General features: G+C 39.3%; 1 protein-coding gene across 1 annotated transcript in view; it reads left to right on the plus strand.

Moving 5' to 3' along the window:
* The first annotated feature begins 15,472 nt into the window (after positions 1 to 15,472).
* Positions 15,473 to 23,703, plus strand: part of LOC306997088 (uncharacterized protein) — an 82,821-nt gene continuing 74,590 nt past the window's right edge. The window contains exons 1-4 of the transcript XR_013797259.1: positions 15,473 to 15,653; positions 16,641 to 16,691; positions 18,228 to 18,462; positions 18,720 to 19,790. The gene's annotated coding sequence lies outside the window, so the exon portion shown is untranslated. Of the gene's footprint in view, positions 15,654 to 16,640; positions 16,692 to 18,227; positions 18,463 to 18,719 lie in introns of the transcript that reaches the window.

Below are 23,703 nucleotides of genomic sequence, written 5' to 3' on the forward strand. Positions count from 1 at the left end.
GCACTGCGTTGTCATCGGGTCCAGGGCTTATATGGTCATACTTCCTGGTTCTGGTAAGAACTCGAGCTGCTGCCTTTTGAACTAGCTGTAGTTTGTTTGTTAAGTGTGCAGGGCAACCACTCAGTAGAGCATTAAAAATAATCTAGCCTTGAGGTCATGAACTATATATATTTTTAAGATGGAAAAATGCGGTTTTACAGATACTACACACGTGACTTTCAGATGAAAGATTGGTATCAAAGAGCACACACAGGTTCCTAACCGACGACGAAGACTTAACAGAGCAGCCATCAATTGTTAGACAGTATTCTAGGTTATTACGTGTGGAAGTTTTTTGTCCAATAATTAGAATCTCTGTTTTGTCAGAATTTAGTAGTAGGAAATTTCTAGTCATCCAATTTTTTATATCAGCAATGCATTCCGTTAATTTTGTGAATTGGTAAGTTTCGTTAGGTTTTGAAGAGATATACAGCTGAGTATCGTCGGCATAACAGTAAAAGCTAATTCCATGTTTCCTAATGATAGCTCCTAAAGGTAGCATGTACAGAGTGAACAGCAGCGGTCCTAGTACTGAGCCTTGTGGTACGCCATACTGAACTTGTGATCGATAAGACATCTCTTAATTTACTGCTACCAACTGAAAACGGTCTGGGCCGGGTTTCCCGATAACAATGTATCTTTCCTCTTAAGAGCGCTTTCTACATGCAAGGCTACGAACGCTCGCAGCAATTCCACGCGTGTTTCCCAAATGCACTTAACATGAACGCGCGAGAATGCGCTCTACGTGCTACTTAAGAGTCGCTGTCCATTCACAAAGTTCTGAAATATAACCTTATATTCCTATTCTGAACGTTTAACCTAATAATCGTCATCTGTTGTGGATTAGCAATCAAGACAATCAAGTCTATATAAAGCACCTAAAGGCGGAGGCACTGACAAAATGGCTAAAAAAAAAAAAAAAAAACTTTCAAAAAGATTACATTAAAGAGTGCCCTTACTTAACAGGGAGGAAGATGAAGAGGTGGAAGAGGAGGACGACGACTAAGATGGCATGGGAGCACAAGGCCAACCAAGAAATCGCCAATACATGGTCATTGACAGATTTTTTTTTAATTCATCCCTATTTTGCCCAGTATTTGAAGCATATTTTCCACATTACTTCTTTTATATATTTTTTTGTTAATTCATTTAATTTAGGTGTGTATTTCTATATTTTTCTTCCCTTTTTAATTATTTCATTTATAAATTCATGTAAACAAAAAGCTAGTATAATAAAGTGTACAATAAAGTACAATCAAAACATTATTATATTACTCACGTTGCAGTGTGTTAAATCTAGATAAAAGTGTAATCTGCCGGTTGTCCTGCAGGTGACCTCATAAATCTGTCTTCTTACGATGCACTTGGGGATGTACGATTACTCCAGAGCACTCGTAGATCTAAGAAGATGTTCACGTGCTACTTAAGCTACGATGCTTTTGGGAAACATACCATAATATTAAGATCAGTCGTACGATCATTTTTACGATCAACTTAGGCTTACGATGCTTTTGGGAAACGCAGCCCAGATAAGTATGATTTAAACCATGCTAGTCTATTTATTCGAGTCTATTTAAAAGGATGTTGTGGTCAATGGTGTCAAATGCAGCACTAAGATCAAGTAACACTAATAGATCGCTGACCAAAACTGGACCAATCAGTGCAGTGACATGTATCTGATACAATAAAGCCACTCCCCCTGTATATCTCACTCCAAATCAAAGCAGTTTATAGTGTTTAGAGTTTATAGTGAAACAAACTTTAGAGACCAAATTGTCCATCTTTTGCTCCTTGCTATTGCTTCATGTAATAAGTTTACACAAGAGTTTACACACTACGGTGTGCACCGGACAACAACAAAAAAAGAAAAGAAAAAGAGGACTTTCAGGCTGAGGCTTACCAGTAGGGCAGCTAGCTGGGCATTGAGTATCCTAAAACCACACCACTCACCACAAATTCCACTCCACAAAAACACACACACTCGCTAAGTGAGGGAAACGCAGGTGCCAACGGCAAAACACTCTGTGAAGGAAACACCACCACCAAAAGGACAAAGACAGCTAGCTTCCCTATTAATTGATAAGTTATATTACATTTTGCTTTTAAATATATATAAATATAATACATGTATTCATGTGTCACATGACATTTGGAAACGTTTTTGGGGCAGACCTGACCTCTTGAGAAGAGATTGTATTCATCCCTCCTGGGATGGTGCCGCTCTTCTCTAGTACTATGTGCCATATTTTAGGGCCCTATTTTAACAATCAGTATTTTTTTTAGCAAAACTCAATCTAGATATAACATGTTGTGTATGCAGTGCAACGGACAGTGCAGCCAACATGCAGGGCCAGTACAAAGGTTTTTCTGCCTTTTTCAGTCAGCAGACCCCTAACCAAATTCATGTGTGGTGCTATGCACACATTCTGAACTTAGTGTTGTCGAACACAACAGGCATTGTACTACAGAGTGCATCACTATTCGGTTTACTAAATGATGTTGCCGTCTTCCTACATGAAAGCCTGAGAGTACCATCTTCATTGACCTGATCTTGACATTAGCAGCGATCGTAGAGGACAAAAAAACTGCTAGGGTTAAGGCTACAGGATTCATGGAGGGCCTCCTGAAATACGAGACCATTCTCACAGCTCAAACTTTTCTTCGGGTTTTTGAGCACACTGGACCCTTATCAAAAATATCTCCAGACAAGCGGGATGGATCTACTCACAGCACAGCGTCTGGTTGTGGGCACGGCAGATGGCTCAAAGAAGTGTGTGAGGGATTTCAGTGGGGCCCAAAAAGCTGCGAGCCAATTTGTGGAGTGGGCCAATGACGAGCTTCTGGAAAGGGACTGTGAGATGGTGGTGCAGGTAGCCCTACCTGAAAAGCTGGTGAGATAGAAGAAGACCATGCCAGGAGAGTTGGCAGAAGATAATAATAATAATAATAATAATAATATATTTTATTTGTAATGCATTTGGAGCAAATCTCAAAGTGCTACAGTTAAGATCATAAATGCATGGTAAAAACATCAATATAAAATACAAATAGACATAGTAGTTAAAAGTCATAAGTTCTCTTAAAAATAAATGTTTTTAGTCCCTTTTTAAAAGTCTCAATAGTTTGAGGTGCCCTCAGATGGTCGGGGAGGGCATTCCAGATACGAGGACCAGCAGAACAGAAAGCCCGATCACCCATGGTGCTGAGCTTAGTCTTGGGAAGAAGGAGGCGGTTTGAGTTTGTTGAACGGAGGGATCGAGTTTTAGTTAGAGGTGAGAGAAGTTCTTTCAGATAGGGGGAGGGGGGGGGGGGCATTTCCATAGATGCACTGGTGGGTAAGAAAGGCGACCTTATATTCAATCCTGGCAGAAACAGGAAGCCAGTGAAGTGAATGGAGAATGGGTGTGATGTGTTCGTATTTTCGCACTCTCATCAGGATCCTTGCAGCACTATTCTGAACACACTGCAGTCTCTGCAGGCTTTTCTTAGGGATCCTGATGAGAAGTGCATTACAGTAGTCCAGTCTGGAGGAGATAAAGGCGTGGACCAGTATTTCAGCATCTGCTAAGGTGAGTGTGGAACGGAGTTTTACAATATTTCTGAGAGGGTAAAATTAAATCTTGCAAAGGTTTTTGATATTGGCTTCGAAGGTGAGGTAAAATCTTCCCCCAAGATTAGTGACAGTTGTGGACAGGGGAATGTCATGACCAGAGATAGTTATACCAGTTATGGAGGAAGACTGGTTTTGATGTAGGGTGCTAACAAGAATTGCCTCAGTTTTGGAGCTGTTTAACTGGAGGAAGTTGTGTTTCATCCACACCTTTATCAGTGAAATGAGACTTCATAGCGGCTAATGACATGACGGAGGGGGATGATATAAGTGATGAAGAGGATGGGGCCAAGGACTGACCCCTGGGGGACCCCGCAGGTATGTTGCCAGGACCTTGCACTTCCAAGTGAAATGTACTCTATTCTGTTAGTGAGGTATGATCTAAACCAGTTAAGAGCAGTGTCAGTGAGTCCAATGGTTTGATGTAGCCGGTTGAGGAGTTTGCCATGATCCACGGTATCGAAAGCAGCAGACAGATCAAGGAGTATGAGGAGGGATGGTGAACCAGAATCAGCTGTCATACGTAGATTGTTTGTGACTCTAACCAGGGCCGTTTCCGTGCTGTGGGCAGAGCGGAAACCAGACGGTTAAAGGGGACAAGATCAGATCACTTCGGTGGATGACAGCCAAACCACCACCACGCCCTGTGCTGCGGGCTTTCTGTAAGTAGCAATAGCCAGGAGGACAGGTCTCATTTAAAGAAGAATAAACTTCTAGTTGATGCCAGGTTTCTGTAAGGCACATCATATCCAAACACTTTTGCAGAATATGGTCATGTATGAGGCAAGATTTGTTTGTGATGGATTGTGCATTGAAAAGTTAAATCTTGATATTTGATGCAGCAGTGGGTCTCTGTATTGGCCGAAGTAGACTGAGGTCCACTCCACATTTTCCATCCCGGTCAGTGCGTAGCGTCGTCATGGAAACTCCAGTGTTACTAGTCCTAGGAGTGTCAGCGCCCTGATGACGTGTTCGAGTTGCGACGGTGCGCACGCCAGACCAGAGGGATGAGATGTTGTGATCAGACCGGGAGAAAACAAACTTTCGACGGCAACTTCTGTGGACGTAACGGGGCCGGCGAAGGAGTCCAAGTTGTTTAATGACTGATATGCATGATGGAGTGGTATAGTTGTTGAATTTCTTCAGTGGGGTGGCGGAATAGTTCAGCATCATTCCAGTCGTGAAGAGTGGTCTGTTAGCCGTTAGCCATGCCCATGATGCACAGAGAAAAGCCATCAGACACAGTAAGCAGATAACTGTGACTTTGGGTGGAGACCTCGCGATCATCGGCAGTGACTTTGGATGAAAGCCTCACGGTAACAGGCAGTGATGAACAGATACGGGAATACGAGCAATGGAAAACTGGTAGGTAGACAGCTGCTTGAGTTGGCGGAATTCGTACAGAATGAACCACTTACTATGTTTTTGCATCAGTTAATGCATCGGTTTCCACATTAAAAGTTTTCGGGCAACACATTTTAATGACCTCAAAATGGCGGGCTGTGACTGACTCAATTTAATGGTCACGCATGAATATACAAGTAACGCTAACTTAGTGGTTTTCATAGAGGTTTGACAATAATTTGATGCACTTTGTTCCATGTGTTGTAAATATTTTGTGAGGCAGGATAAAATGTATCGAGACATTCTTATTCGCTTTGCAAATGCATAAAATACATTAACTGCGAAGACACTAAAACTTTGCAGAAAATAAAACCGGGAACTTACCAGTTTAGGGTGCCCAAAGAGAAGAGGAATAAAATGGATGGCAGCACAACGAAGAAAATCTTGTCACCAGCAGGTTCAGAAAATTGCATGCCGCGTTTCTCATCAAAGGTCCTCACAGACAACACCACAGCAAATCCCCGATCGAAAAATATCTCCTCCTATGCTATTTTAATAAAATAAGATCGAGTTCTTCAGGTGTTGCAAACTTGGCTTTATCAAATTGTCATCAGAGGATTTTCTATATGTAGCTGCTGTTGTGCGTTTCAAAATAATTTCTGCATTTCCTTAATATTATGAAATTTTAGAGGACTAATAGAGTAGGCGCCCTCATAAGATTTCATCATAGAATTTTGACAGGGGACCCCCCTCTAATAATATCGCGAGCGGGCGCGGGCGCCGTGAGCGCTGAGCGAGCAGGCACGAGTAGTAAGTTGTCGTCAAAAAAGATGGATAAAGGAAAAACATACCCCCCGACCCCCCACCAAGGGAGGCCCCCCCCACATAATAAATCCCAATTTAACCCCTGATTATAGTGATAAGGGGCGGATCCGGTACAAAGGTAATGATGCTGTAGTTGGTTTCAACCTCTTGACACCAATACAATGAGCTTTATGTGCCAATTTACAGAAGATCTCAGACATCTCCAAAATGAATGAGCTGAAAAAAGGGGAACTTTTGGAGACAAAGAGGCTTTTCAGCAGCAGTTAAACATGATGTCTCTGTACTTTTTAAATGCAGATTGGATAAAAACTCAGTGATCAGAGTTCACACCTGCAGTGAAGCTCCTCCCACAACAATTCACCAATAAATACTGGGAATATTCCCATCATCCTACAAGAGAAGGACAAACTCCAGGAGTAGCAGCTGAAATCTGTGTGACTGTTAAAGATGGAGTTTATTAAAGAGGAGATTGAAGACATGAGGGATCCAGAACCATCCAGAATAAAACATGAAGATACTGAGGAACAAATAGGTTGGTGTCCATTCTTGATTCTTCATTGTTGATAGCTTTGGAAGATGTGAATTAATAACCAGTATATGGATGATAAATGATAGAGAAATACATCCAACTGATCATAACCTTGTATATAGCAGTTGTCAGACATATTTTTACTATATTAACAAGTGAATGACAGAAGAAAAAGTGAAAGATCTGATCTCTGTTGCTTTCTGCTATTAAATAAGGGTTCACTTGAACTGATTCTAACTGTATTTCTGTGTATTTTAGACCAGGTGAGAGTGAAAGAGCAAAGACAAGAACTGAATGAAGAGGAGGAACATCGTAACTATACAATTCAAAGAACAAAAGCCACAAAGCTGTCCACCTGCACTCAGTGTGGAAAGAGTTTCTCACAGAAAGCAAACCTTAACCAACACATGAGAATTCACACTGGAGAGAAACCGTATACATGCACTCAGTGTGGAAAGAGTTTTAAGCCGCGTTTCCACCGCGGGAACTTTCCCCAGGAACTAGGAACTTTGGGCTGGTACTCGGTGTGTTTACACCGCAGGAACCAGGGTCTAAATGAAGTTCCAGGTAAATATTTCCCCCTCAGAAAGTCCCTGCTGGCGAGGTAGTACTTTTTCAAAGTTCAGGAACTTTCGGGGGTGGGACTTGTGCGCTGAACATGCTGATTGGTTGTGTTCACGCCGCATATTGACTGGAGGACTCCACGCAGCATTCTATTTTAACCGGCATTTTTAAAAATCTATTGCAGTTCGTGGCTTCATGCATTAAGAGTTGTCTGTCTGCAAATATGGAATTTAATTATAAAAAAAAACACTGGACCGACGACGAGGTTCAGGCTTTATTAAGCGTATTTGTGTAACAGGAAATTTTCTGCGCGTTCGTCCCAGCCGTCTCACATTCAATGTCCGCAATACATCACAAACAACTGCAGCACAGTTTGAATCTCCTCCATACTTATTATAAATGTGGCGCTCAAAACTGATTACTGTGCGTCGCAGACTGGAAGGAGCAGTCGCGCGCAGTTTATAATCTTCCCGGTACTTTAGACCGCGGTGTAAACGCAGAAAGCAACCGGTCTGGGGCAAAAAAAGTTCCTGGGGAAAAAGTTCCTGGGACAAATTGTTCCGGGTAATTTCGGTGGAAACGCGGCTTTACTCATGCATCAACTCTCAGTCATCATCTGCGCATTCACTCTGGAGAAAAACAGTTTAACTGTGATCAGTGTGGTAAAGATTTTATTTCATCATCAAAACTAAAACAACACCTGAAAGTTCATTCAGACGAGAAGCCTTATGTGTGTTCTCTCTGTGGAAAGAGTTTTTCACGACTGGATAATTTTAAACTGCACCAGAAAACACATAATGAAGTGAGAGATTATTTGTGCTTTGACTGTGAGAAAAGCTTTACTACATCTGAGCAACTGAAACTGCATCAACGAATTCATACTGGAGAAAAACCTTACAAGTGCTCATATTGTGACAAGAGTTTCGCTCAGTCTGGATCTCTGAAATCACACAAGCGACTTCATACTGGAGAGAAAACGTATCGCTGTACTCAGTGTGGAAAGAGTTTCTCTCAGTCTGGATCTCTGAAATCACACGAGCGACTTCATACTGGAGAGAAACCGTATACATGCACTCAGTGTGGAAAGAGTTTCACCCAATCATGTAATCTAGGGACTCATATTAGAAAGCATTGTTCTGCGTCACAGTGAGCAATGGTTTGTTTGGTTCACATAAAGTAAATGTGTAGTTAGTTAACTAATAATCTAGTGTTGCTGTGAATGCCACAAGATTTGTTTTATATGTTCGAGAACAAGAAAGAAAATTATTTCAATTAATGAATTAAATAATTAAACGCTTACTCAAAGAAATACCAAAATTAAAAGAGACTGGAAACAAATGTAGAAATACAACAACAATCAGTTATTTGTTAATATATGAAACAATTCCCTGAATTTGATCAGTTTTTTTTATTTTTTTTACTTTTGTTGTAGTTACATGAAGCCTGTTATTACATAAACAGATGTATACACAATAACAACGTACATCTGTACAATAACTACAAATAAAATGACAATTTCACTGACAATGTGTGATTTTGTGAGTAAAAGGTTTCTACAGATCCAATAATTAAAATAAATGAGATTAAGATAAAGCAAACGTATAGTGAAATATCCTTTAGTTCTGTGATGTTAGTTTTGTGGAATTTATTTTTGAGTTGTAAATTTCTGACTTGTCATTTAGCTGTCAGTGTAAGGCAGTTCTTAGTAAAACAATAAAAGCGTCCTGTGGCCTGTTGCACAAAGCCGGTTTCAGTTGCTAACAGGTAAAGTTCGAGATTGGTTTGAGCAAGCTCTGGCTTTCTCGATGAATTTTCGCTTAAATACCACGTTATAGACCAGGCAATCGACATGATCAAAATCGCAGGTCGGGGTGCTTGGCTTGCCAAAATTGACATTACATCTGCTTTCAAACATCGCTGCTTACATCCAGATTCATGGCATCTATTCGGATTCGCTGGCTCGATATAAATATTATTTTGCAGTGCGTTTAACTTTCGGATGCAAAAGCAGCCCTAAAATATTCAACATGCTATCAGAAGCCGTTTGCTGGATTTTGTCGAACAACTATGCCAGCACTTCTCAAAGTCCGGACTCCGGTCCGGATACGGACTCGGAGAGAATTCAATCCGGACCCGCCTCCGTTTCGTATTTCAAGAGCACTAATTGTGTGTAATTGATTAAAAGTGTGGATTTCCTACTTTGATAAACGATTGTTAAAATCATTTGTTTAGTTTTTTATGTCTTTTTGGAGATGGTCCGAAATGAAAGCGAAGGCAAGATATTTAAAGTTTTCCTCCGTGATATTGTTGTCATGACATCCAGTGAGCGTATGAAGTTTGACGTAACCGGGTTAACTCTTCACCGCAGTGAACGCTACTGTAGGATGGGATGAGATGTAAGTTTTAGGGGTGGGGGGGGGAGTTGAAGAAGAAAATAGAGTTTAAAAATATGATTGGAGTGGACAGAGATCCAGCACAAAGCCGTTCTGTTTGATTTGTAATGAGACAGTTGGAGTTGTGAAGAGAAATGTCAAACGCCACTATGGGGCTGTTTACACCTGGCCACTTCATGTGTTTTCTGTCCATGCGATGTATCCAATACCCAGTACTCTGGGTTCAGGCCGAACTCCGAGCTCGGAGCCCTCTCCCCGGACAGTACATTTTATTTTATTTATTTTTTGGTTGGTAACATATATAAAATTACATCCCAATGAGTTCACACCTCAATCCAGAAGATGAAGGTAATGCACTTGTTCGCAAACTGGCAATAAAAAACACAGATGAAGAAGAAGTTCCTCATATCCCGTTAAGGGAATCAGGGGATGATGTCAAAGGAAGCATAACTAATGCCAAGGTAAAGGAAGCAAAGCGACTGAAAACGAGAAGAGATGGAGTTATAACCGATAGCCTCTCAATTGTGATAACATTTGAAGAAGATAAACTTCCTGAAAGGGTATTTGTAGGATACATGAGTTATGAAGTCAAGATGTATATTCCACCACCACTTAGGTGTTTTAAGTGTCAAAAGTTTGGACATGTAGCTGCAGTGTGTAAGAAGAAACAAAGATGCAGTAGGTGTAGTGGAGAGCATGAGTATGGGAAATGTGATAAGGACGCTGAGTTAAAATGTAGTAATTGTGGGGGGGAACACAGTTCAGCGTACAGAGAATGTTAAGTGAACAAGAGAATGCAGGAAGTACAGCGGATCCAGGTAAATAAAGGTGTATCCTATGCGGAAGCAACAAAGACTGTTAAAAGGGTAGTGGTAGGTCCAGCATCAGTTGTTAAAGAGGGAAGACAGTGCACAAAGTGTCACAAAATTAAAGAGGAAACATTGATTGTATCTAAAAAAAACTTTGTGTTGTTCATGGCTGAGATCGTCAATTGCTCAGCACAGACTACACGTAGGACAGAGAGAATTAAAATTATAGTTAAATCCGCTGAGAAATTCTTGTGTGTGAAAGAGTTGTTGTGGGAATCAGTCAGAGACACTTTAAATGAAGAGGTACAACACTCACAAGGATGGGTTGGCTCGGGTTAATGGTCTTGATTATATAGCAATGGAATGCCCGGAGCTTAATAGCGAATGGACAGAAATTAAAAAAATATATTGATAATCAAAGTGTAAAATCCAATGTTATTTGTATAAAGGAAACTTGGATGATTCCCAAACTGGATTTCTGTATTTTAAAGGATATTCTTCAATAAGGAGAGATAGAGAAAATGGAAAAGGTGGGGGAGTCATAACATTTATACAAAAAGGTATTCAAAATAGGGAAATTAAAAGAGGGAATGATCTAGATTCTAGAATACACTGTAGTTGAGTTTGGTCAAATGAAGGTAATATAGAAATAATAAATTTGTATAATCCATGTAGGCAATTAGAATTAAGCCAATTAGCAGAAATTTGGAAGGATACAAGAGGGAGAGTTATATGGTGTGGTGACTTTAATGCACATAGCACACTGTGGGGGGTTAAGAATGATGTTAATGGGGATGTGATACTAGAATTTATGGATGAGGAAGAATTAGTTTGTCTTAAGGCCCAAAGCTGTTGAAAAGAGAGAATGGGAAATAGTCAACGACCTGACAAAAATCCTGGAGCAACAAGTGGGCACAGCAGAAAAAAAAGCTGGAAAGGATGGGTGACATCATCTACCACTACGGAAAAGAGCGCTTTGGAGTAAACACAAGGAGAAGTGACAAAGCATTACCAGCACCAGCCAAATCCAGGAGGCAGCAAGAGATCGAAATGCTGGTCAGAGCGAGAAGGCAGGTGAGAAATCAGTGGAAGAAGGCCTCTGATGCAGAGAGAGAGAGTGTCATGCTACTCCAGGGGGACATCAAGTGTCAGTTGGCAACCTTGCAAAGAGCAGAGAACCTGAGGAAACTTCACAAGAAGAAGGAACACACAAGAACACGGTTCTACAAAAACCCCTTCAAGTTCGTTAAAGATCTCTTCGCTAAGGAAAAAAGCAGAATCCTGAAAATTCCAAAGCAGGAACTGGAAGAACATCTGGAAAAGGTAAAAAAGGCACGAACAAATAGTTATCCCACATGACATCCCACCTATTCAACCTCCCGAATTCAACCTGGAGACTGGCCCTCCAAAATGGAAGGAAGTAGAGAGTACAGTACGGTGGGCAAGATCAGCATCAGCCCCTGGGCCTAATGGAGTACCGTATACGCTCTACAAGAACGCACCAGATGTTCTACGCTATCTTTGGAGGCTCATGAGGATAGTGTGGCAGAAGGGAATGATACCTAAGGTGTGGCGAAGGGCTGGAGGGGTACTAATTCCCAAGGAGAAGGATGCGACAGACATTAGTCAATTCCGGTCAATCTACCCAATTCTCAACGTTGACGGAAAAACCTTTTTCAGCGTGATAGCAAGGAGGTTGTCCACCTACCTGGAGGAGAACAAGTACATTGATACATCCGTACAGAAGGCCGGCATTCCTGGGTTCTCTGGTTGCTTGGAGCATACCAGCATGATCTGGCACCAGATCCAAGCGGCGAAGAAAGACAAGAGAGACATCCGTGTCATCTTCCTTGACCTGGCCAATGCCTTTGGATCAGTTTCCCATAACCTCCTCTGGGAATCCTTCAATTTATTCCACGTTCCATCATCCGTCACTAGTCCAGTAAAAGCCTACTTTGAAGACCTGCAACTGTGTTTAACAACAGCCGACTTTACAACATCATGGCAGCGCGTAGAAGTAGGCAGGGTGCGAACTACGGGGGAGCTAGGGGGAGCTCGGCTCCCCTTAATAAGACATGGGCTCCCCTGAAAACGTGATTTGTGAAATTTTGGGGGGTCTCAAAAAATATTGACAATGTGTTATTTTGACGTGCAATTTCAGTTTTGTGTAATCATCATGGATTATTATGTGTAAAATAGCCAAAATATCATTCATTCATGCATGACGGTGATTTAAACCTACGGTAATTCACTTCAATAAAGATACATGCTATTCTTGTCATGAGCATCAAGGTGTGGTGGCGCTGCGGTGCAAATTCCACTCATGGTAACTCAAAGATTTGTCCAAAAAAAAACAAAAAAAAGGCCATTGATCTGCGCGCAAAGTCCTTGAAATCCATTCTGGGTTAAGGTAAGGCATGTTATTCACAAAATGTTTTGTGGCTGGGTTGTTATAGTTCTGCGTGACTCTCGATGTCTTGGGCCTAATTGAACGGAGGAATTATGTTATTCTTCTGTAGCCCGACGAGTAATTTAACCGTTGTTCACGTGAACTCAAAGACAGCCTATGTATAGACTACTTGTGGGTGGATGTTTGCTGTTTGACCCAACAATTTGTGTCAGTAAAAAAATAAATAGTAAGTAGCTAGTGCATACACTTGTAGCTGAACATGTACAGTATCTGTCGTTCATGAACGTTCATTGCGCCTGTCACGTGACAAATAAACAAAAGACTCGGAAGGTAAAGTAATTATTTATGTATTTACAATTATTTATAATGTATTATAATGATTTCAGAATTCAGAATATGATCAAGATTGCGTAGGTGCATGTGTTCGGGGAAATTGCCTGTTAAAAGTATAACATTTAAAGCCCCTTAAATGAACGAAATGGCTCGAAAAAAATTTGTTCATTTCGATGAACGAGATCGAACAAGAGAGTCAGTAAAATTATCCAAACTTCACGCGCATACACATCTCAGACAAGATGTGAAGTTCTGCATTGGTGATGACCCAATACCAACAGTGTCTGAGCAACCTGTCAAAAGCCTGGGTAGATGGTACAATGCAAGCCTCAGGGACAAAGACCAAGTGCAGCAAGTGAGGCAGGACATTACCAACAGTCTGGAAAACATCAACAGTACCTACTGCCAGGGAAGCTCAAGCTCTGGTGCCTGCAATTTGGACTTCTCCCTCGGGTAATGTGGCCACTCCCAATAACAAATGTGGAGAAGATGGAGCGAACCAAGAATGAGGTACCCAGCAAACACAGAAAGTTGGCACAACGTGGCCAAAGGGTTGTTTTAACTACGTTGTGTGGTGAAGGTTGTCACAATGTTGTCACAATGTTGTCACAATGTTGACATTAAACCACCGTTCAGGGCCATTGCTTAAGGTTGTGCCTAGGGTGTCTGGACAACCACTGGACTACATATGTACTCGTCACTCGTCACTGCCTGAAAGATATTAATAAAAATGATGTTATATCAGCCAGCGCAAATACCTGTGTTTAGTTCCTGTTTTCGGTCGAAGTCCAAAGTAGTCGATTGTCGAGTTCACGCGCGTGATCATTTGTAACTAAACCTATGCGCGTGAACTCGACAATCGACTACTTTGGACTTCGACCGAAAACAGGAACTAAATACAGGTATTTGCGCTGGCTGATATAACATCATTTTTATTAATATCTTTCACATCTCCTGCAGTCAGATTCACTCGTGTTCACTCTGAAGGAATCACTCAACATGGCTGGGCACTTGTATTACACATCAAGGATGATAAGAGAAATAAAAGCAGGTTTAAAATTTGCCCTATTGAAGTCAAAAGGGTGCAAATTTTAAAAAGAGGATAACACGGTGTAGGCAACACCGATTTTTGTCGTTGTTCTCTGTATTGACAGCACTCCAAATTTACTAAAAATTGAGCTCAATGTTAAAATTGACCGGAGTTCTCCTTTAAAGTAAATTCCTATGTACACTACCAGTCGACTAGCCTACACAAAAAATGCAGATACGCAGAATTAGAAACATCTGTTTTATGTCAAAATTTTAATCAATATTTTCTCTCAGTATAAGTCAAGTACACTTAAGTGTAATTTTAAGTATATTTCTGAGAAGTATATAAAATGTAGACTGAAAGTATGGTTTCTTATTTTTAGTTGAAAAGAACAACGTATACTAATAGAACACTTGAATAAACGTATTCTTTGTAATAGTAATTATTATCGCTGAGTACAAGATCAGGTTCAGTTCCATGCTTATTTTATTTACTCTATAAGCTATTCCACCATGAAAGCTTGTTACTATATAAACTTGAACATGTTAGTTTATAAGACAGTGTGTAATATGTTTTTTTAGATAAGCTACTCAATCATAATCGGGTCATCCGGTCTGCTGAAAAAAATCATTGGCTGCTCTTTACCCACACTGGACAGTATTGCCTCATCACGTTACCTCAGCAGGGCAAAAAATATAATCAACGACCCCACTCACCCAGGCCACGAACACTTTCAACTACTCCCCTCCGGAAGGCGTTACAGGTCGGTCAGAACACGCACATCCAGATTCAGAGACAGCTTTTTCCCCACAGCCATCACAACTCTAAATACTCACTTACTGAAATAGGACTTTTACCATGATGAATGATTGTATTATCTGTTTGCACTGCATTTGCACTTTCCACCATGTGACCTGTCTTATTATGTGTATGTGTTGGTATGATTCTGTGTTAGAGTATGACATGAATAAGTGTATGAATGTATGTTTGTATATATGCACTAGGAGTAGCACTCTTAATTTCGTTGTGACAACGTTTTTTATAATGTTTTTACAATTACAATAATAAATAAATCTAAATCTATCTATCAACAAGTATAGGCCAAATATACTTAGACTTTTGTTAGTATAAGTCAAGTATACTTAAGTGCCATTTGAAGTATATTTCTGAGAAGTACATAAAAATTAGACTGAAAGTATACTTTCTTATTTTTAGTTTAAAAGAAGTATACTAATTGCACACTTGAATAAACTTCTTTTTCGTAAGGGATGCTGATGGTAATTGTGAATTATGTGATAGTCCAGAGTCTGAGCATGTTATACTACAGTGTCCTAAATATCAGGAAGAAAGACTAAGATTAAGTTCACAATTGCAAAGGAACCAGTTAAGATTACATTTAGAAGACATCCGTACAAAGAAGCTCAGGTGAAATATGTTTTATATATATATTTAACTTCCTGAAGAATACAGGACTAATGAAAATAATTTAGGTGCTGTTGTTTTTCTCAATAATTGGACAGATTAGACTCCAGTATCAAACCCCAGTCCAGCAGGTGGCGGTAATGCGCCATTCAAGTTAGTTGCCAACCACCATAAAATTGAAAGAAGAAGAAGTTCCTCATTGTGAAGTTTTGTTTTTCCCTGGTGAACATCTCTGAGCGTTTCTTCCCGTTGTTTAGTCTTCCCGTGGATTACTCTTGGACTGTTTATTCTCTTCGTGATTGTTTGCTGCTGTCCTGAACTGCTTTCTATTGTGGACTGATTTATGTAAGTTTGCTGCCTGACTTTATGCCTGTTTTCAGATTATGAGTTGTTTTGTCTCTATGTTGTGTTTGCTGGTTATTGACCCTGATTGTACGAGCAAGATTACAATAAAGCTGCAAATGAATCCTCCCTTTGCCGAAGCCTCGTTACAATTAAGTGAAGTTTTGAGTTTATATTATGGAAGTGCCATAAAACCGGAATAAGGTTATGTATGTGTTTTTCTGCCAACAGTTTGATGTATTTTTGGACTTAAATTAACACTCCTTAAAAAAAAAGAAGAAAAAAAGAAAACTCCACATATAATTTTGGTGGATTGAGTCTGTGGAAATACCATTTATAATGGGTTTAGCTTTTATTTTGATGTTAATGTATGTTTTTAGCCATATCTGTGACTTGTGTATTAGATGAATTGCAGTTATTGTTAGGGAGGACGATAATTAATGTGTATTTTCTCATGCATCTTCAGCTGAAAGACAGTGAATCTGAAGGTGTGTGTGTTTATTGTCTGTCCTCTGTCAATAAACTGCAGATGTGGTTCATTTGTGTTGCTGCGTGAAATCTGCTATATATTTTCAAGACATTTTTTGACTAAATTCACTGGTGTGTAATTTTGATTTGTATGAAAGTTTAAAGACAAAAAATTTAGCCTATTATCTGAATAACCAGATTATCTTGTGTAATTCTATAGTTACCTTCTACACAAAACATAATTTTCAATGTTAAAAAAATCATGGCTGATTTTATGATTTTTTTGCTGAAAAATAATCTAGGAATATAAATGCACTTATATCATAATCTTGTACAGCATTTGTCGTTCACATTTTGACTATTAATAAGAGGATGACAAAACTAACCTTTGGTACATCACAAATATAATATTTGATCAGCAGATCTCACTTGTTTTCTGTTATTAAATCAGTGTTCACTTAAAAATTCATATTTATGCTCCTTGAACTCATTCTAACAACTTCATGTTTTAATATGTTTCAGACCCGATGGAAGTGAAAGAGCAAAGACAAGAACTGAAGTGAAATTTCAAAGGTGATGATGCTGTAGTTTGTTTCGGCCTCTTGACACCAATAAAATGAGCTTAATGTGCCAATTTACAGAAGATCTCAGACATCTCCATAATGAATGAGCTGAAAACAGGGAACTTTTGGAGACAAAGAGGTTTTCAGCAGCAGTTAAACCTGATGACCAGTGATGTAGTGTTGCCTGGAGAAGTGGGTATACTCTTAATTTAGGCCCCCAATATTTGTTTAAGCGTCCCAGCAAAGGAGGAACGCTCTGTGTTATAAACAGTGACATGTAAGAATGAATATAGAATAGAATTAATAGAATAGAACATATAGAATTACTAGAATCCCCCGAACCCCCCTAGCAATATCATTTTTTCCTGATTTTTTCTCATGTTTAGTGTTGATCACCATCTAACTCAGCCAATTAAGAGCTACATTTAGCCTTAGATGCTATATGAATATGGTCCCTGAAGCACAGGTTTTATCAGCTGACAATAAAATAAAAAAAAATAGCCTAATAATTAAAACATTATAGGCACAAATACATATTTACTTTTAGAAATGGTGTTTTTGTTTTGGCAAGTTTACTGTTTAAATAAAAACAAGTATGAAAACTTGTTTGATATTCCTTTTTAAAATTAAATTTTAGATTTCATTATTATTATTATTTTAAAGTAGCTACATTTTACTGTGCAATTTCTTTCATTATTTCTTTTGAGTTAGACCGAACTTTTATTTTGGTGGGTTGTAGACATTTGAGTTTGTGCGTTTTAATAAACTATTATTATTATTATTAGGCCTACTTGAAGTATACTCCACTGTGCAATAGTAATATATTTATGTTATAATTTCTTCAAGTTACACCCAACATTTATTTTGACAGGTTGTAAAGACATTACAGTTTCTGTGTGTATATGATACGGATGAATGACGATAGTTTTATCAAATTAAATGGTGAAATTATTGTGTAGTGACTCTCATAGCAGCTGCGATGAAGTGCACATGTGTAGCTACATCAAGTCCACCACGAGCGCCACGCGCGCTTCAGTGAGTGTGTGTGTACATTGAGCGCTCATCCCAGAGACGCGTAGAACAGCTGCAGTCTCTTTGAGCTTTAATATTCACAGACACTAGTCCATATCGAGATTTGATTAATTCATTCAAAAATGACCAAATTTCGTGACGTTCTTCTTTAGACAGTAAGTTCCATATGTGAGTGGATTACACGCTTCGCAAACACAGACGCGGTGAATTTATGAATGAAAGTGTGAAAGTTCTGAAACAAAACAAAGTTGTTGCGTATCCTCACGCTTTTTTAATTGGGCATACGGAAATACTTGGCATTTCATAGTGGGTATACGGCGTATACCTGCGTATCACGTAGACTACACCACTGGGTACGACCCTGACTGGGTGTTTTTTATTCACATGAGATTGGATTAGCTACTAAATGATGCGCATCAGAGGGGATTTAGAAAAGGGAATACGCAATGCCGACCGAAAAAGAAGTGGGTATACCCTGCACTACACCAGTGATGATGACTCTGTACTTTTGCAGATTGGATAAAAACACAGTGATCACAGTTCACACCTGCAGTGAAGCCCCTCCCACAACAATTCACCAATAAATACTGGGAATATTCCCATCATCCTACAAGAGAAGGACAAACTCCAGGAGTAGCAGCTGAAATCTGTGTGACTGTTAAAGATGGAGTTTATTAAAGAGGAGATTGAAGACATGAGGGATCCAGAACCATCCAGAATAAAACATGAAGATACTGAGGAACAAATAGGTTGGTGTCCATTCTTGATTCTTCATTGTTGACTGCTTTGGTAGATGTGAATTAATAAGCAGTATATGGATGATACATGATAGAGAAATACATCCAAATGATCATAACCTTGTATATAGCTGTTGTCAAACATATTTTTACTATATTAACAAGTGAATGACAGAACAAAAAGTGAAAGATCTGATCTCTGTTGCTTTCTTCTATTAAATCAGGGTTCACTTAAACTGATATTGAAACTGTATTTCTGTGTATTTTAGACCAGGTGAGAGTGAAAGAGCAAAGACAAGAACTGAATGAAGAGGAGGAACATCGTAACTTTACAATTCAAAGAACAAAAGACAAAAAGCTGCACACCTGCACTCAGTGTGGAAAGAGTTTCTCACGGAAAGGAAACCTTAACAAACACATGAGAATTCACACTGGAGAGAAACCGTATACATGCACTCAGTGTGGAAAGAGTTTTACTCAAGCATCAACTCTCAGTGTTCATCTGCTCCGTCACTCTGGAGAAAAACCATTTAACTGTGATCAGTGTGGTAAAGATTTTATTTCATCATTAGATCTAAAAAAACACTTGATAGTTCATTCAGACGAGAAGCCTTATGTGTGTTCTCTCTGTGGAAAGAGTTTTTCAAGGCTGGATAATTTTAAACTGCATCAGAAAACACATAATGAAGTGAGAGATTATATGTGCTTTGACTGTGGGAAGAGCTATGCTAGAGATGATAAACTGAAACTGCACCAAAGAATTCATACTGGAGAAAAACCTTACAAGTGCTCATATTGTGACAAGAGTTTTTCTCAGTCTGGATCTCTGAAATCACACGAGCGAGTTCATACTGGAGAGAAACCGTATCACTGTACTCAGTGTGGAAAGAGTTTTACACAATCATGTCATCTAGGGACTCATATTAGAAAGCATTGTTCTGCGTCACAGTGAGCAACGGTTTGTTAGATTCACATAAAGTAAATGTGTAGTTAGTTAGTTAACTAATAAACTAGTGTTGCTGTGAATGCCACAAGATTTGTGTTTTATATGTTCGAGAACAAGAAAGAAAATTATTTCAATTAATGAATTCAATAATTAAATGCTTACTCAAAGAAAGACCAAAATTAAAAGAGACTGGAAACAAATGTAGAAAAACAACAACAATCACTTAGTTGTTAATATATGAAACAATTCCCTGAAGTTGATCTTTTTTTTTTTTTTTACTTTTGTTGTAGTTACATAAAGCCTATTACTACATAAACAGATGTATGCACAATAATGACGTACATTTGTACAATAACTCTACAATAAAAACAAATAAAATGACAATTTCACTGACAATGTGTGATTTTGTGAGTAAAAGGTTTCTACAGATCCAATAATTAAAATAAATTCAGATTCAGATAAAGCAAACGTATAGTGAAATATCCTTTAGTTCTGTGATGTTAGTTTTGTGGAAGTTGTATTTGAGTTGTAAATTTCTGACTTGTCATTTAGCGGTCAGTGTAAGGCAGTTCTAGTAAAACAATAAAAACGTCCTGTGGCCTGTTGCACAAGCCGGTTGCAGTTGCTAACAGGTAAAGTTCGAGATTAGTTTGAGCAAACTCTGGCTTTTTGGGGCTCAAGAAAGTGTATTGGTTTTTAGTTGTGTTCATCACCATGGTAACTTGCGCTACACGGCTAAGCTGTCCTCCGGAGCAGGTTTTATTCTGGGTTAGAGATCACTGACCAAAACTGGACCAATCAGTGCAGTGACATGAATCTGATACAATAAAGCCACTCCCCCTGTATCTCTCACTCCAAATCAAAACGGTTTATAGTGTGAAACAAACTTTAGAGACCAAATTGTCCATCTTTTGCTGCTAATTCAGGGTCGGCCCGGCCACCTAGGCAGTGGCGCCTCCAGGGGGGGGCCAGGGGGGGCCACGGCCACCCCCAAAATGACACTGGCCACCCCATTGGCCCCCCCAACCAGAAAGAGTGGAGTTTTTAGTATAGTGATTTTATTTTATAAATTAACATAGACATTAATGAAACACTATATTTAAAAAATAAAATAATAAACTTGTATGAACTGTATAATACGCTCTCAACCCCTCCCCCTCTTTACGTGCATTGCGGCAACTTCGCGCAAACACGTGCAGCCGCAATACCGCAAACTCGAAGCATGCAGCAGCAGCGTTTGGTTCGTTCAAGTTCAGGAGGATCAAGCAACGCAGGAGAGGAAACTTATAATGTAAGTAAAACTTGGTTTTCGTATGTCATATAAAAATTATGTCATTAATTGCTCACACTCGTGTCATTTCTAAACGTGTAAGACCTCCGTTCATCTTCAGAATGCAAATTAATACAGCGGAGTATGACGTTCAAGGCCCAGTAAGTTCCTAGATCCGATGATCGAAAAAGTAGTGTGTCATCAGTGGTTAAACTGTAATTTTACGAAGCTACGAGTACTTGCTCAAATAAAACAAAAATGACAGCTTTATTCCACATTTTCATCTCTGTCTGCGTGACTTGCATGTGTGGTGACCGACTCGTTAATTGCAGAGAGTCCATGACGGATTTCCGTCAATATCAGAGTTCCCCCCTGTCCTTGTGTCTTAAATCCACTTTTCATAATTTTAAGGCCGTAAATTTGCTCACATTTATCAAATAGTGTAATAAATGTCCTCATTTTAGTTTGAATGGGTCTTAAATTAAGGAAGGACGAGGTGTATTCACCCTTCTGAGGGGAATGTGATCAAAACCTGGAGTGGAGCGAAAGCACGTTCCTCTCTGCACTCACTGCGTTCTGTTATCACGCCGCCGGAATCCACTCCGGGTTTTCCATTCCCGCTTACGGAAAAACTGTTCACAGAAGGTGCGAGTCGAGCGCGAATTCCAGCGCGACGCTTCAGTTAATGGTCAGATGTAAGTAGCTAAACCAAACAAGATGTCAGTTTTAATGATCAATTGCTGTCTATGGCCCTCGGATTTCATAAAAAATATCGTAATTTGTGTTCCAATGATAAACGAAAGTCTTAAGGGTTTGGAACAACATGAGGATGAATATTTATTGACTGATTTTTCATTTTTGGGTTAATTAACCCTTAATATTACTGCATCAATTTGTCTATAAATTATTGCAGATTTGGGTAACATGTAATGCACTGTCATTTGCTCTAAAGTTACAAATGTAGAACAGTTAGTCAGTGTTTCCCATTAATTTATTAGACTATTGTGACAAGTACTATTTTATTAATGTATGTCTAAACAACAGAAACAGAAAATATGCAATTTAAACTCTGACTGGATATTTTCACACAAATATAGGGTTTATGAAGATTAATAAAAATGAAGAGGAAGGCAGTCAACATATCCACCTTCTTCAGCAAAAGGTCTGTGCATTCTGAGAAAGGTAATGAGGCAGTTAGGATGGAGGACCAAGTCCAAGAGAGTACAGAATGCAACAGACAGCAGCTGGAAGAGATGGACAGACAAGAGACGGACAGACAGCAGCTGGAAGAGACGGACAGACAATTTTGAGTAGAAATTGTAATTGGGCCTTGAATTTAAAAAGATTGGTAAGCACTACTTTATTTAGACTTTAAAATTGTTCATATCATTTGTAAATATTGTAAAGGCCATGTTGCAGGTTAGAGTACCCAGTTAGAGTACCCAGTGAGCCAATATATAGAAAACGACTCCCTCACGTGACGTAATATGACGCGATGGTGCTTTTTCAACACGGTCAAGATTTCTACTAAATTTGTGCCTGTATGTTTTGAAAAACAATTTAAAATCCTGCATTAACTTTTCATATGGTATTTTCATACAAGGTTATATATTAATAATAATATTTAAAAAAACCTGCAACATGGCCTTTAAGTAAACTGGGGAGATGTATCTGTCTAACATAAGCATTAAATAAATCATATAATGAATGATCATATACTTAACGAATTGCAATATTAATGCTGCTTTTTGCTTCATTATAGATATATCAAAATCAAGAGATGAGGATCCTAAACAGCCCCATCTAAAGCTCTTTCCAAGAACTGCCCAGGGGGATAGAAGACGCTGTTTTAAAGCAGAATGGTTTAAGACTCACACATGGCTTGAATACTCTCAAAGTAAGGACTCTGCTTACTGCTACGCCTGCAGACACTTCTGTCTTCCAAAATCTGGTGATTCAGTCTTCACATCTGTTGAGGGTTTTCGAAACTGGAAAAAGGCCACTTACAAAGACGGAGGGTTTGCAGCGCACACAAAATCTGAATCTCATGTCAATGCAATGCTAGCATGGACAGAGTATAAAAGATCAGCTACAACCAGCTCTTCTCTGCTGAACTCTTTAAGTAATGAATACGATAAACTGGTCAAGGCAAATCGTGAATATATAAAGACAGTTGCTGAGGTATTGCTACTTACAGCAACACAGAATATAGCTCAGCGAGGCCACAGAGATACGGATGGTAATAAGGGTAATTTCCTTGCTATAATGGAAATGATCGCTAAACATGATGAAACGGTTAAAAGAAAGATGTCAAAACAACACAATGCAACTTACACAGGTCACGGGACACAAAATGAAATTTTGGATTGTCTTGCTGAAATGGTCCGTTCATCTATAATAAGGGAGGTTAAAGAGAGTGAATGCTTTAGTGTAATGGTTGATGAGACAAAAGACGTGAGTAAGAAAGAGCAAATGTCGATGGTCTTAAGATATTACTACAGCGGCACAGTACATGAAAGCTTACTACATTTTGAGGCTGCGCAACACTTGGATGCTGCGGCTCTAACAGACAAAATCATTCAAAAGCTTCAGCTTTATGGCCTTGATTACAAACATAATTTAGTAGGCCAAGCATACGACGGTGCCTCAGTAATGAGTGGGAAAAACTCTGGGGTACAAGCACGGATTAAAAAGGAAGCTCCTTTGGCATTCTATGTGCACTGCAATGCGCACTGCCTAAATCTTGTACTTGTGGACACTGTTAAAACAGTCCCTGATGCGCATTGTTTCTTTTCACTGCTTCAAAAGCTGTATGTCTTTATATCAGGGTCTTACGTCCACCAAAAGTGGTTAGATGTTCAGAAGCAAATGTATGAGGGGCCACCTCGTGAAATGCAACGACTATCAGACACTCGATGGGCTTGTAGATATTTAGCCTGTAAAACTGTGAAAGACAGACTACCGGCTATCATCAAAGTCCTTGAAGAAATTTCACAGGAATCCAATGGAGAGAGGGCTGTTGAGGCACGTGGTATAT

Source organism: Phoxinus phoxinus (assembly GCF_949152265.1).
Source record: "Phoxinus phoxinus genome assembly, chromosome: 4".
NCBI classification, from domain to species: domain Eukaryota; kingdom Metazoa; phylum Chordata; class Actinopteri; order Cypriniformes; family Leuciscidae; genus Phoxinus; species Phoxinus phoxinus.